At 35.4% G+C, this 16,545-nt stretch overlaps 1 long non-coding RNA gene across 1 annotated transcript in view; it reads left to right on the forward strand.

The window, feature by feature from the left end:
- Window positions 1–14,827: 14,827 nt before the first annotated feature.
- Window positions 14,828–16,545, forward strand: part of LOC310883633 — a 61,931-nt gene continuing 60,213 nt past the window's right edge. The window contains exon 1 of the long non-coding RNA XR_014573616.1: window positions 14,828–15,293. This is a non-coding gene — a long non-coding RNA (uncharacterized lncRNA). The remainder of the gene's footprint in view (window positions 15,294–16,545) is intronic.

Here is a 16,545-nt window from a genome sequence, read left to right on the forward strand (position 1 = left end):
GACCATGTGACTAAGTGCACAGTCCAATCGCTTCTTAAATTCAGACATGCTTGGTGCAGTGACTACTTCCCTGGGGAGCCTGTTCCAGTGTGCGACCACCCTCTTGGTGAAGAGCCTCTTCCTAATGTCCAGACTAAACTTCCCGTGCCTCAGCTTGACACCGTTCCCGCGGGTCCTATCACTGGTGATAACAGTGAATAGGTCACCTGCCTCTCCACTCCCCCTCGCGAGGAAGCTGTAGACTGCGATGAGGTCCCCCCTCAGCCTCCTCTTCTCCAGGCTGCACAGGCCAAGTGACCTCAGCTGCTCCTCATATGTCTTCCCCTCTAGGCCCTTCACCATCTTCATCACCCTCCTCTGGACACTCTCCAACAGTTTAATGTCCTTTTTGTACTGTGGTGCCCAGAACTGCACACAGTACTCGAGGTGAGGCCGCACCAGCGCAGAGTAGAGTGGAACATACTTCAAAAGGTGTCATTACTGTCTCCTGATGACATTTTTCTACACAACACCTTAGTAGAGACTTTTTTCTTTAGTGGGATATAAAGCAGCTAGAGTGATTTATAGGGTTAGGAAATCAACTTGCCTGGTCTTTGAAAAGTGCAGATTGTCATATTGATTATTCACATACCTGTCTGATTCTGGAAAATAAATAAATAAGTAAATAAAAATCTTATTTGAAATTAACAACAGACTAAAGAAAAAAATCTCTTTGTTTAGTTTATTGATGAGAAGGTAGAGAGTTAAATTATTTTCATCTATAAATACCCACCTCCTAACAGCAAATGATCTGGGAAGCATAGGCTTATATGAAATATGAATATAAAGGCTTATATAAAGCCTTTATATATATATATATATATGAATATAAAGGCTTATATGGAATATGAATATAAAGAGGAAGGTGAGGAGATGAGTTTCTGAGAGATAAGGAAGGTTCTTCTTCAACAGAAGTCTCTTAATCAGATGGGGTGATTTATCTCAAGGACATAGTGTGGCTTATAAAGACATTGCAGACTTGACATAAGCATAACTGAATGAATTTGTATTGCTTGTTTTTTTCAGGAGGTCAGGAAAGACGATCACAATGGTCTCCTCTGACCTTAAAGCATCAATCTTGTTATCGAAAGGTGATTACAGTAAATGCCCCTGATTTTAGGAGGTAAGAAAGAAAAATATGTGTAGAGATGTTACTGTGCAACACAAGAATTTTCAGTGGAAACCAAGGAATTGTGTAATTTTGCTTTTTGTATGTCTTAGCTAACTGTTTCAGATACTTAATGGGTTTCTCTCTCCTGTATTCTGGTAATTTTTGTCTGTCTTGCCATTATTAATGTCTTGTGGGTTTTCATTCTTTATTCATTGCATAAATCTTCAGCAGGATGTCTGTTCAGAGGTAATCTTTTCAGTCAAACTGTCATTGCTGAGAACACAAATTAGGGAAAGATTATCAGTATGTGAGTTATCCAGCATATGTCCTGGTTTCTACACTCTCCCTAGAGCTGGGAGTTCTGGCCACAGATCAGAAATAAGGCAAAGCTTAAAGAGACCTTGGGTCCCTTGATCCTTTACAACTTCTCCTGTACCATTGAGCAGGGAAGAGTACTTGTGTTACAACCTTTAATAGCCTTTGCCCCTCCTCTTACCTTTGGCCTTACAATTTCTGAAAAGGCAACAAAGCAGTAGAGGTAGATGTGGGTTTTATTTATCCATATATATAAGAATAGAGGTGATATGTTTGTAGGGAAGATGAAAGTCTAGAAGAAGCACAGGGGTAGAGACCAAGAGGCAAAGATAATGGGCTCAAATAAAAATGAATGAAACAGAACTTTTCAACAAAGTAACAAAAAAACAAACATACAAAAACCTGGGGGAGGAAAATACCACTGCTCCTCTATGTTTGTTTCATTAAAGAGTGAGATTGTGATCAATGCGATTGTGACCAACGTGAGAAAAGTCTCCGTAATTTTTTTTCAGACAGGGTCTTCTGTGAAGCTATTTTATTTTTGATTGCAATGGTGGGTGTCCTGCAAGCAGGAGCACACAGCAAAAGTATATCATAAACCTTATATTCTCTATTTCCCAACGCTTGATTCCTCCCCTGTTTCCATATTGGCTGAGTACTACAGGTTCACAAAATACTTGACACATTACTATACCATATATGTACAATTTTATTTGTCCAACCATTAATTTCTCCTTTTCCTCTTTTTTTTTTTTTTTTTCCCCATCTTCTCTCGTGACTAGAGGGGTCGTGATTTTTGTTTTTACTGATTTTGCACTGTTCATCCTGTTTTTCTTAGCTGTCCTCCTTATTTGGGGACAATGGGACCTTCCCCTTCTCTGCTTGACATACTCCCCACTGCTATGCTACTGTCATGCCCGCACAATCACTTTTGAATGTGCAAGGTTAGTGGAATTTTCCACTGCAAAAACATCTTCTACTGCAAAAACACAACTTTGTTTCTCACACCAGGGCAGACATACAATGTTTAACTGACGTTTGCTTCATTTATTTATTTACTGGTGACTAATAATACTGTGTGTTTCTTATTTTTACCCGATTTTTAAAAGTCAAAGGGATTTTGGTAAGATCTGTTAATTTCAGACACTGCCTTGTTAAGAAAAAAAGTATGAGATACACTTGTGAGTCTTAAAAAAAAAACAACAATGTTTATCTACAAATTATTTTGATGTTTCTGAAAAGTATTAGACTTGTAATGGAACTAGTTTTCTTTGATCATGCAATGAACACTTCCTAGCTTCCTAGGACAGATCTACCAGTGCAGGTGCAGACCCTGTTGTACTCCCTAGATCAGGGGAGACATAGACACCTAAGCCATAGGCACTGCCGCTAACCATGGCAACTTTAAAACAGTGTTCAAGATTGTATTGCAAAATCTACTAAAGTATTTCTCTTGGGAAGGATGTTGAAAAAATAGTCCATAGAAACAAAGATTCAAAACTAAGCTGAAACTGATGCACAAATGTAAAGCTTACGGAGGGCTGACAAGGATGAATATAGGAAAACTTAATTTTTTAGTTTGCAAAGATTTTGTGGTCCTGTAGTTTTGTTAAGAAAACAACACCAAAGAAATTTAATTGCCAAAATCATATCTTTTGTTCATCTGCATTATTGAATCTAAATTGAATAATGGGGTGCTCTAAATAAGTGATATAAAGCAAGGAAATATATCACATTTCTGTTTGGATAGGCTTTAAAATCAAGCAACCCATTTCCAGCAGGTTGCAGAAATGAGAGTTTGACATAATAGTATTCATATCACTGCAGTACCCATATACACAATTCCATGTAACAGCCTTCCACATGCTTCCAAGGCTCGTAAAAAAAGTAACGCTTATGAAATGTTTTGACCTGGACATGTTACAGATGTGACAAATTTTATCCTTTGCGTTGGCTTATATTACATACAGTTTCACATTATTTACTTGACTAAAACCTAGGGGTCATTGCTGTCTCCATATTTTAAAGTGGCAACTTCAGTCAAAATGCAGGTCTATCCTCCCTGCTTGCTCCTTCTCATATCTCTTCCAAAATCCTAGACTAGTTTAGGTTTACTTCAGTGTAGACCTCACCAGAGTGTTAATAGAGGGGGAAAACAACAACATTACTTGATAGATGCAGATTAGACAGAAAAAAAATGTACACTAAAACTGAAGATTTTGCTATCAGACTCAAGCAAATATACTGCTCTCTTCTGCTTCTGGCATCATCGCCTCTGCACTGCAGGTATTCTTTTTATATCTCATTTGCCAGCATATAGACAGATCATAATTTTAAGTGTTGATGAAAAAATAAAATATTGTCAAGAGCACATAAGTTTATTTTAATTGCATGTAAAACAGTGTACTACATAGTGCTTTAATTTCTGTATATGAAGAGCAAATTCTCTTTCCTTTTTAAGTTAAAGAAAAAAAATCTTTTATTTTGTTATCAAAAGGCCTATATGACTTGGTCCAACTGGATGAAAAGAATAATAGTTTGTACACGGTCTTTTATCAATTGCAGATATACTCCATTCAAATACTTTTTATTGCTTACATTACATTTGGAAAATATTCAGGGATATTATTTTATCCATATTTCTTTAATTAGATAAATATTTGAGACTGAACCTTTAATTTTTGTGATTCTGACTTTCATATTTAGATTAACATATATTCATAGAATTATAGAATATATAGAATATATAGAATATAGAACAGTTTGCGTTGGAAGTGACCTTAAAATCATCTAGTTCCAACTCCTCTGCCACCTTCCACTAGACCAGGTTGCTCAAAGCCCCATCCAACCTGGCCTTGAACACTTCCAGGGATGGAGCATCCACAGCTTCTCTGGGCAACATGCTCCAGTGCCTTACCACCCTCAGAGTAGAGAATTTATCGTATTTCATGAATATTATTGGTTACCATTGATTATGTGCAAATATAAGCACATAAATAATTGTCATAAGTATATATGCTTATCTATATAAGTGAGAATAAGAGTGAGAATGCTGAGTAAGAATGCTGTTTCCCACCTGTTACTCCTGAAGAAACTGGCTGCTCAAGGCTTGGACAGGTGTACTCTGTTGGATTAAAAACTGTTTGGGTGGCTGGGCCCAAAGAGTTGTGGTGAATGGAGTTAAATCCAGCTGGAGGCTGGTCACTAGTGGTGTCCTCCAATGCTCAGTCCTGTGGCCAGTTCTCATCCATAGCTTTATCAATGATTTGGACAAAGGGATCGAGTGCATCCTCGGTAAGTTTGCAGATGACATCAAGTTAGGCACAAGCGTTGATCTGCTCGAGGGTAAGAGGGCTGTGCAGAGGGATCTGGATCGGCTGAATTGATGGGCTGAGGCCAAGTGTATGAAGTTCAACAAGGCAAAGTGCCAGGTCCTGCGCTTGGGGCACATCAACCCCGTGCAATGCTACAGTCTGGGGAAAGAGTGGCTGGAAAGCTGCCCAGTGGAAGGGGACCTGGGAGTGTTAGTAAATGTCTGTTTGAATGTAAGCCACCAGAGTGTTTAGGCTGCCAAGAATGCCAACAGCATCCTGGCTTGTACCAGAAATAGAGTGGTCAGCAGGACTAGGCAAGTGACTGTCATCCTGTACTCGGCCCTGGTGAGGCCACACCTTGAATACTGTGTTCAGTTTTGGGCCTCTCAGTACAAGGACACTGAGCTGCTAGAACATGTCCAAAGAAGGACAATGAAGCTGGTGAAGGGTCTAGAGAACAATTATTATGGGGATCGGCTGAAGGAAATGGAGTTGTTTAGCTTGGACAACAGAAGTTTCAGGGAAGACCTTGCTGTATTTTATAATTGCCTTAAAGGAGGTTGTAGCGTGGTGAGGATGAGGCTCTTCTCCCAAGCACCAAGTGATAAGACAAGGGGAAATGTCCTCAAGTTGCACCAAGGTAGGTTTAGGTAGGATATTAGGAGAAATTTCTTTACTGAAAGAGTTGTGTGGCATTGGAATAGGCTGCTCTGGGAAGTGGTTGAGTCAGCATCCCTGGAGGTCAGCAAGCAACATATAGATGTAGAACTTAATAGCATAGTTTAGTGGTAGACTTTTCAGTACTAGGCTAAAGGTTGGACTAGATGATCTTAGAGGTCTTTTCCAACCTGAATGATTCTATTATTCTATATAATATGTATTTCATATATATTTCAATGATTTTACACTTTTTGGAGAGTTTTTATAAGATTTTCATGTTCATATCTCTGACCTCTGAAGGGTAATATTAGTAGCAAGCATGCACTACTGTATTTACAGTCTTGTTCCCCCTTTTAATATGTCTATACGACTCCCTCTTAAATTTCTTAAGTAGTTACTGTTGATGGTAGTATTCTGAGCCTCCATCTAGAAAAGACTAAATTGACACTCATTTGCATGTCAAAAGGTGAAAAAGAGCTCCTTGTTGACTTATTTTAGTAAAAAAAAGTGAAAAGTGATGTATATGAATGGAGTCTATAACAGGTACAGACATTTGTTTTCTGAACTGGTTACCAGAGGAATTCATAAATGCTAGTACCACAGAAGTCAATGAAGGATTCATTTCACTGTTTAGCTGTGGTTGCTTTCTATTGCAGTATGGATATAAGATTTGCTAGCTTTCTGTCATACAGATAGCAGTGACAATATAGCTAAAACTCACAGCAGAAGATATCTACTAAATCCAAAATCTGATTAATAAAGAACAAATTAAAAATTGATATTGCTATGGAAGCAGTGCAAAGTAAGGTTGGCAACCAGACATCATTATACATTATGTGAGGCTTGTTATGCAAATTGTAGACTATTTTATTTTATTTTATTTTATTTTATTTTATTTTATTTTATTTTATTTTATTTTATTTTATTATTTTAATTTAATTTTATTTTATTTATTTATATTTTTTTAACAGAAAATTCAATTAAAGTATCTGGATCAAGGTGCGTATAAACTATCATTTTATCTTGTGTCAAGGCTGCCTTTTAAATGGATCTCCCAGTTGTCATCAGTTACTGTGATTTGGTCAAGTCACCATTTCCATTTTTTGGTGAATGCATTAGATTGTACCTAGTCAAAAGCAAAAAAAATATATATATACACACATATATAATATATATATATATAAAACTATACACACATATAAGTCTGTCATATACACACATAACATAAGTCTGTCATAAGATAGCTGCATGTAGCTGCACAGCAAGGCATGAACCTGGAATTCTTTTAGACATTGTGTGGAGGTTTATGCAAATCCTAAACAGCATTTTTGATTGTAAGTGTGCAAGCAGCTTCTCTAACTTCAGTGCAAACCATGATATGTCTGAATTTCCAGGACTCTGTTTTCATGGAATCGTGAGGATGAAGTACAGAATGAAACTGATCCATGATGCACAATATTCATAGAAAAGTGAATTTCCAGTGCAGTTTATGATGCACAAATCCTGGGTATTTGAATAGTTTATGGAAAATGTTTACTTGAGCAAAGAATTTTTTGTGAGCCACTGCTCACGTTGTATAACCCTTTGACGGTTGACAGCATAACGTCTATCAGGACTGGTTATTTCACTTTAGAAATGTCTCAGCATCAGTATTTCCGGAATGCCTCTTGTACTTGAACAAGAAACAGTATGGATTTTTCTATTTCTGGTAGCTTGAAAACAACTTATCCCAGTCACAGCAGGGCCATAAGGTCATTATAGGGAAGGCCTATCTTTCCTCAACCACAGAGATTTCAGAGATATTGAAAATAAGTTCAATAACTAGAAGCAACTAAACTTTTTATAAAATATTTTTCCCATAAAAATGAAGCTTCAAATAAACTATTATTTTCATAAAATGATATCCTTGGTTTTAGAATTTCTGGCATGCATTTAATCATTATATCCTGATAACTATCTCTTGTAGTTATTTTGGCTGTACCAAGTTAAGCTTAAGTATCACCTGGCTCATTTTGCTACAGAAGCCAGAAGTGATCATATTGGAGAAGAATATTACTATACAAATAGGGCAAGTGTATAATGTTAGTAGAAGAAAGTTATTAGATTTCATCTCCATTTTAATTTTTATATGTGTCCAATCCCTTGTAGTATTTCCCTCTGATTTTTTGTAGTATTTCCCACCCCCCAAAACTTGTATCAGTCTTGATGCCATCAAATGGACTTTCTCTATTTCTTATAACATCTAAAATTGGGCATAATGTTCAGCAGAATCCCATTTAGTGCCAAGAATTATCTACTGCATATTACATATAAGACTTTATTTCAGAGATCCTAGAATACTATTTGTTTTTGTAACATTGTTATATGCTTAACCAGATTTAGTTAGTGACTCATAGTAAACCTGAGATTATTCCTACCTATATCAGTATTCTTCAACACGTTTTGATTCTGTTTATGCTAAAATATTCCAAATTATCCCCACTAAATTTTATTTTCATGATTTATAACCATCAGAAACATTTAGTATGATTCTGAGATTTTCTTCCCGATTCCTTGAATTACCCACAATTTCACCTTGCAATTTAATATGCTTTCCAAGCATTATAAGTTTGTTAACTGCTATACCTTCTAAGTCTATAATGTAAGTAGGTGGAAACAAGTCTAGCATGAGGAGTACCCAGTGGTACCTAATATTCATGTTATACAGCTAATTTGTGTTCTTTTGAAAGAGAGAATAGCATTTGTTTGGCTAGATATATTCATGAAAACAACAACACGCTAGGATCATATTATGCCTCTGTTAGGCATTTAGAAATACATTTTAAATATTGTTTCCAAGATCCTAAACAGAGTCTGGAGTTACATGGACAAATCTACAATATCTTGTAAACATTTTTTTTTTTCTTTTTAAAAGAAGCTACTGTTTCCCTTTCTTCAATCATATAAAATCTCTTTTATTCTCTATAACTCTGGAAAATATAGTCACCGATGATCAAAAGTACTTCTAGCCAGGTCCTATAATATTTACAAATATTGTTTCTTCAAGATTTACCACAACAGAAATAATATCCAATAACATTATTTTTGTAACTGTAATTTTTTTTTTTTCTTGCTAAAATTAACTTTATGTTACCCTTGGTCATAATTGGTCTTTTGTGGAGAGCTATGAAAGCAATGAACACAACTGCCTTTCTCAAAATCTGCAATTACTTCTTACCTATTAAGTAGTCAACCTTATTGCTTGTTACTTTTCTGATTACTAAAAATTTCATTGTGTGAACCACAGTTAGTAAGTGCACATCACTAAGCTGTAGGAAGTTTTATTACTGTAACAAGCATGAGAAAAGGCAGGGACAATCTTCCTCCAACTTAAAAAAATTAGTTCAATGCCATTAATGACTACTGAAAACTACAATTAATTGTGTTGTAGTTTTGTCCATGTTGAAGTCAAAAGCATGTAAAAGAAAATAAAACTATTTGCTTTGGAGGTACAAAATCAGATAAAGTATATACCATAAAGTATATTCAAATGGTTATGAAGGTACTTATTTAATATTTATGCCTGAAGATGTTAGACAGGATTAGCTAGGCTACAGAATAAAAACTAAAACTTTCCATGTTGAAGATTCCTTCTAGGTAGAGTCTGAAATGAATGAATGAAATTTAATTCTTCTTAAAAGTCATAAATTTATCCTCTGCTACTGATTCCTGAAACAGTGAGATGAAGATAATGGAAAGCAAAATTATTCACTTAGTTTCTTCCAGAGAGGATTACATGCTTTGAACAAGTTTTACTATTGCTATACTGATTTTATACCAATTTAAGAATAAATTTATGTGCTGTTATTCCTTATTCCAGATAGTTTAAAGCAGATTAAAGTTAGGATCAATGTATTGTGAAATTAATTAAAGAAAACAAAAGTAGAGTATAGTTACTATAGGTAATTCACTTTCATTCACTTTATCTGGTCATAGAGTTTCCACAGTGTTTGCTCTCTCCCTTCAGTTAATACTGAAAGGTACATGCTCAGTCCTGACTCATTAAAGTATTCATCCATACAAGGGTGGACTGAATCCTACCAAAGTATCATAATACACATATCCAGGTAAAACAAATAGGAAGGGAGGGAGGGAGGGAGGCAGGGAGGAGGGAAGGAAGGAAGGAAGGAAGAGACCCCACACAGTCTTTTCCACGTTTGTTTTCCTGTTATTGTATGACTGACCAGGTTCCAATATTAATGGGATCTCTGTGCATCCTCCCTTCCCCTTCATAATGTTAAACTCTCTAAAGCTTCTTTAATTTAACCTATTTTAATTTAATGTATAATAATAGTATTAATTTACCTACCATGTTCTTGTAGTTTAAGGTACACATCATGGTACACTTATTTTGGTAGTACTGCTGAGTTTAGTCTCTAACCTTGTGAACAACACTGATAAAATTTTTGTATTGAAAGACTGGTTTGCTGTGAGATCATTACCTAACCCAGTTCCCTGAAAAATAGTCAATACAATTCTTTGGAGCTTAATTAAAATATAGGTCCTGATATTGTCCTCGTTTCTAATTCCTTTCTTCATTTTTATCATGCTTTCCACGTTCATTCTACTATGTGACAGTGATATATGACCACCCTGCTGATGAGCTAATGCTCTATCCAATGAGAAGCACATAGCAGGTAATTTCTTCAGGCAGTGAACACCTGACCTACATTTTTAAGGAACTGTACAGGTCGACTTTTTATCCTCTTATTGTCTGAATATTTGGATGGTAGCTAAACAGCTACAATAAGAAATCCAGGTTTAGACACCTAAGCAATGTCTTTCATAGTTTAGTGGTCTTCTTTCAGCTTTAAATAATCTTGGTGGCTGGTAGTTTACTCTTTATGAGATTATAAATACATTATTTATGCATTTTATTTTCTACAGGTAGGAGTAATTGACTTGTAATTTTCTTGCTAAATATTTTAACAATGTGGCGAGAGAACTATGAAATTTGATTATTTCCTGTCTAGAAATATTTTTTAAAAATTTAATCTTTTGTTTGCTATAAAATTCCTCCTAACCAGCACTATTTTCAGAGCCATCAATGGCAGTGTTTGCAAATAGTATATGGTTACCTAAGGAGTAGAGAAAATTATCATTCGGGAGGTGTCAGTAAGTGATCTGCAAGGGAAAAATATTCATTCTAAAGACCCCAGAATACTGATGAAATAGAACTAAATTGTACTAAAAATATTCATAGCCAGCAAAGTATGCATGTAGTTTCTGTATAAAAAGGCCTTTCTGGACAAAGTCTTGACAACCAATAATAGAAGATATTGATAAATTATTCAGTACTATTTAATACATGGGCTGATGCTGCATTTATTTATTTACTTCCTGGAAAAGTGCTCACAGCCAGTAAAATATTGATCCAAGTACCCCAGCCATAAGGACATATGCTTATAGTCAGTACTAGCAATTGAACTAACACCAAAACAAATCAATACAGATAATTACTATATTCAGTGTTTCTTTTTTTTTTTCTGAATTACTGTAAAAACTATATTTATTTAGTTTACAGACATATGTTTTCTTCATTAAACAGTGTTGAACTAGTGTTGAAACATTTTTCATTCTCTAGCCTTATCCACCTCCAAAGCATTTTGAAGCCTTTCATTAAGCAGAGGAGTATATTTTTTCTAAGTCTCTGGAGGGGTAGCCCTGTTTTCATCACATAGTCAATTGAAATACTTGTTTTGACAAAGCTTGTTTTAAAAAATTTGTTTTAAAATGACAAATAAGAGTAAGAAAACATGGGGGATAGTTACCAAAATCTAGAAAATTACACAAAACTTACACTTAGTACTGCTGTGTATCAACAAATGATTTTATCTCAGTGATTAAAGATAAATGCACAGTTTATTCTGCAAGAAACTGAGAATACCTTCATCATTTGCTTAGCAAATACTGTGAAAGTGAATATTTAAAAATACTTTCCAATGAAGATATATGCATTGCAAGGCAATAAATCAGTGGTGATTACTACTGGTGCAGAAATATTCAGGTAATTAACATTGTTTTCCCCAAGAAAAAAAAAATCATTAATCTGCTGCTTTATGATATCTTTTCTTTGTAGTTTCATTTTCCATAATGTAATAATGTAAGAAAAAGGAGGGAAAAGATATAGTTTTGGTGCTGTTTGTTTCTTGTGATTATTTTTTTTTTGTCTTAGAATTTAATAACTATTGCTTACCCATCTCAAGCGTCCTTAAGTACTTGAATTAATCGTAGAATGAATCATAGAATGGACTGGGTTGGAAGGGACCTCAAAGATCATCTAGTTCCAACCTCCCTGCCATAGGATAATAGGATCTTTCTAGCTTTCATTTTCCCTTTAACAGATGTAGGTAGACTTAGATACACTGTTTTCTTGCTGCCTTTTAATGTGAAGTGAAAATGCCAGGGGAGAAAACAACAACAAAAAAAAAAACACGCCATGCTGCCAAAGGGATACCTGAAAAATTTCCTTCTTGTTTTGTAATCAGCACAGTTATTCCACTCTTCCATTCATCCTGACTATCCAAAAAACAGAGATGTTCTCCTGGCAAACATTGCTACCCTACAAAATGAAAGAAAAGAAAACAAAATTGCTTTACTAAATGAATTCCAAAAGCAAATAAGTAGACTGCAGATGGCTGTTACCATAAAATAGTAAATCATAAAATAACTACAGTTACCTCTACTGTCCCAAGTGACATTACAATTTTACCTTGGGCTTTCCACTAAGAATAATGTCATAGATAATATGAATAAATATGAAATTTCATAGCAAGTAATCGCTTGAGGGAGGGTCTCTGTACAATGATTAAATAGGATTAAATATTTAAATGGACCTATGGAGCTTTAATAAAAAATAATAATAAAAAAAAACAGCTGATATGGGATGTTTCCTCTGTGATGTGATTAATGGAGACACACTGCGGTAAACTTTCAAAGTGGTGCACAGGGACTTAAACCTTGTGACTCTCATTAATGCCAGTGACAGCTGAACAGCTAGATCACTGTGTAGCACTTTGAAATGTAATTTTGCTTCAGTAATGGTTTACATGGTATTTGAAATTGTTTTAAGAACCAAGCACTTGAAAGGAAACATTTTATGCAAATTTGGTTCTTCAAAATGATAGTTGAAATTTACAAGCTTGCATATCAATAATTATTTTCCTAAATTCATGCTGTGGTTCTATAAACCAAAATGTCAAGATTGCTGAATAATATCTTCCTCAGATTAAGTCAGTGCAAACTATATTCTCAACAGAGTTGATTATAAAATAGTGTTTTCCTTCCGATAAACTTTTGGTTTTACTGGAAAATATTAAACGTAAATGAGGATGCAGAAAATATGAAATAGAATGAAGGCAGCCAGGTTGGATGGAGGAGATCACCTTCCCTCTTCTCTCCACTGTTGTTCCCTCCTACTGTTTTTCAGTGTTATGCTTTGGAAATTTTCAGATTTGAATGGAACATCTAATGAGAATCCAAATGGAAAAAAGGTAGTCAAATAGAGAGAAGAGTTTTTACTTTCATACAGTCTTCATGGATGTAGCAATACTGACTGGATCGCAGTTGTTCATGGAGTAGCGGGTGACCCACATACACAGCAAACCTGATCAGTCACAGCCTGTGCTGTGCTGCACCTACAGCATGAATTCAGCTCCATGGTATGCTGCACAAAGATCTTGGCTGCCGGATGAGCTCAGCAGCTCCCTGTAACTGAGGAGCCTGCAGCAGCTCCCACTAAGTATCAGTGAGTACCACTTGTGTGGCCTTGCCTTTACCTAACAGTGCAACAACAGCTTGTCTTGTGAACATCCTTTTGGTTTGACAGGAAGTTCTCCTCTTTTAAGAAATCCTCTAAGAGCTCAAAGGACCAAAATGTCAGGTAGCCTTTCCACTGTGTGTTGCACCCGGACTACTGGCACATTGAATACTGCACAAGTCAAGGTTCCAGCAATATTATCAATGCTATTCAGTATTATTCTACCAGTATGTCTACAGAACAATTAATTGTTGTTTGTTTGCCAATTTCATTTGTTAAAAGAGAAAGAAAAACTATTCATTGATGAAACTATGTTTTGGGAAATTTCTGGTACTCAAGCTAAATTTCTTGCTACTAGATCTTCTCAAATAACTGATCTTTCAGTTCATAAATGCTGTGCACTAAGAAGTGCACTGCTTCCTTTGGATCCCACAAAAACTGTCTCAAGAAGGAACTATTATTTTATTTACATCCCAGAAAGGTGATAGCAAGTTATAAAATCTTATGTAGTTTCTGATGTTGGGAGCCCTAGGATGGTATAGCACTGGATAGACCTCCAGTCAAGATACAGAATACATGGTGAGGTTTGCTCATCCTACATCAAGAAATGTGTATGGCACAGAACAGTCCTCAAGGTCAAATTATATATGCAGCATGGCATAGCAATGTATGTGCATGTGCTCAGGTTGACTAGTTATGAGCATTAGTTCCCTGATGGTCTTTCATTTAAGACCACTACAATCTGGAGAAGTAAAATCATGACAGTATTTTTGTAAGAAAAATGAACAAAGAAAAATAAATTGGAGGCTTCTGAACTATTTCTTTTTCACTTCAAAATGTTGGAAGTGTTTCTTCTTTTTAGTTTAATTTGCATTTGTCTGATGAGTTGGTCAATCTATTTTGGACATTTAATGTGCAAATTTAGGATTGTCTCAACATGTCCCAAATAAGTACTAAAATACATATATATAAAGTCATAAAGGATTTTGTAAAGATTAATCATCACAATCAAAATGTTTGCTTCATTAGTTTTAAGTTATTTTACTGGTGTACAAAGTTTACACATACATATACATGCATACTCGTACTTGCGTGCACACACACACAGAGCATATATGTTTTATTTATATTTACTTTAGTTATTCTTATATCTTTTTTTCATTTCCTATATTTTCCCTAGTTACTTACTTGCCACCAAATGTTAACACAAATCTTAGTTCTTTAAACAGTAGATCACTTTCTACTAAATTTAAAAAAAAAAAAAAAAGTTCTATGAAGCTGCAAACCAGTATAACTTTTCTGACTGTTCAGGCTGCGTAAATGTGTAAACATGGTCAAGAGGTTATGCTGCAATTTAGCACTCTAAAGCAAGTATGCTTAATCTAGTTTTTATTCACATACTCATTTCTGTGATGCAAAAGATAATTTCTTTCCAGAATTTTGCTAAAAAAAAAAAAAAAAAAAAAAAGCAGCATTTATAATGATAGTCTTGCTGGTTCTCCACATTCTGTTCTCTAATTATTTTATATCTTGTTAGCTGGTTTCAAAAAAGTCTCATGGAGAGATAAGAACTCAACAAAATTTAAAATCTTCCTCATTTCTGTTCAGTAGAAAAGAGAAAGGCTGTATAAATGCTGCAGATGTGAGAAAGCTTGTCTGAGTACTTGCACTTTCTAACACAACAAAGAAAGACGGAAACCTTGACTTTTGTGGGAAGTGTTTGGGATACATGGGGAAGGTTTAGACTGAAAAAGATGAGAACATGGATACTGTGATCTCTGTCTGGCCTCAGCTAGACAATCTGTCTGCACCCAACCATCTGACACTATCAGTATCCCTGGCAACCAAATCCTGTTTTCAGAGGCTGATCAGTAGTGTTGCTATTGCCTTTTTGAGACAATTCCATCCTTGACTGCTCATTGTGCCTTTTGGGTGCAGTTGCAATCATTCATTTCATTCCACTCTTGACAAACGCTTACTCATCCCTGACTCCTGGTTCCAGTTCTGGCTTGGCTTTCCTACAGCTGTTTATCCTCTGCTTGCTCTACTTTAAAAGGTATAATTAATAGCAAATATAGATTCTCTGTTTTCCTCTATGTTAATCAGTTCCTGATTCTGCTGTTGCTTGGAATGTATGATTTACCTAATGACCGTGAGAGTATATGTAATCATATTGCAAGATGAAGAGAATCAAATAAATTTGTGTTAAAAAGTTTAATAGTTACCACTTGCTCTACCATAATTAGATATTACGATGTCATTTATCAGCAGTTTAAGAGTAGAAAAGAATTACTAACATTTTTCAGTAGAAAGAAATTATAAAATACTCACATGTACACGTTATATATCTTAGTATGTATGTATATATTTCTCTATTTATTTGCACTTGTAACACTGCAATGTAAATTGAATGTCAAAGAAGCCTGATAAATCTGAGAACTTTACTGTATGCATGACCAAAAATGCATTAAAACTGTAAAATGCCATCTAAGTATGCAAGTAAGTTAATAAATAAATAAATAAAATAATAATGAAATTAATTTGCAGCTGTAGAAAAATACACCCTGATGGGTGGTACAAAGATGGCCCTAGAATTACTTACATAATATAAGAAAATGTACTGTCCATGAGATATGAACAAATTATCTGTAAATACTTGCATTTATGACTAATATACAGAATGGATGTGATATCAGATTAAAGAAAACAGAAGCTTTTTGTGAGAAAGCCAGTTAATCTTGTATAAGGATCACAATTTAACCATGTGAGTAATCATAAAAAAGGACTATAAATAATAATACAGGTGGAGTCAGCTCTAGTTGTCACTTAGGCTGCAGCAAACTCCATCGAAAGGCACAGGAGCAGGCTCTCCCCATGTGCCGTAAGATGAGCTGGCGGGGAAGAAGATCGGCATGGCTGAACAGGGAACTTTTACTGAGTGTCTGGGAGAAAAAGAGAATTTATGTCTGGTGGAAGAAGGGACAGGCAACTTGGGGAGAGTACAAGGAAGTTGCAGCATATGCAGAGAAAAAATCAGGAAGGCCAAAGCCCAGTATGAGCTCAACCTGGCCACTATGGTTAAGGACAACAAAAAATGTTTTATAAATATATTAACAGCAAGAGGAGGGCCAAGGAGAATCTCCATCCTTTGGATGCAGGAGGGAACATGACTACTGAGGATAAGGAAAAGGCTGAGGTTCTTAGTGCCTTCTTTGCACCTGTCTTTACAAGTCAGAACACTTATCCTTGGGATACTCAGCCTCCTGACCTGGAAGTCTGTGATGGTGAGCAGAAGAAAGCCCCCACAG

Source organism: Anser anser (assembly GCF_964211835.1).
Source record: "Anser anser genome assembly, chromosome: 1".
In the NCBI taxonomy this organism is placed as follows: Eukaryota; Metazoa; Chordata; class Aves; order Anseriformes; family Anatidae; genus Anser; species Anser anser.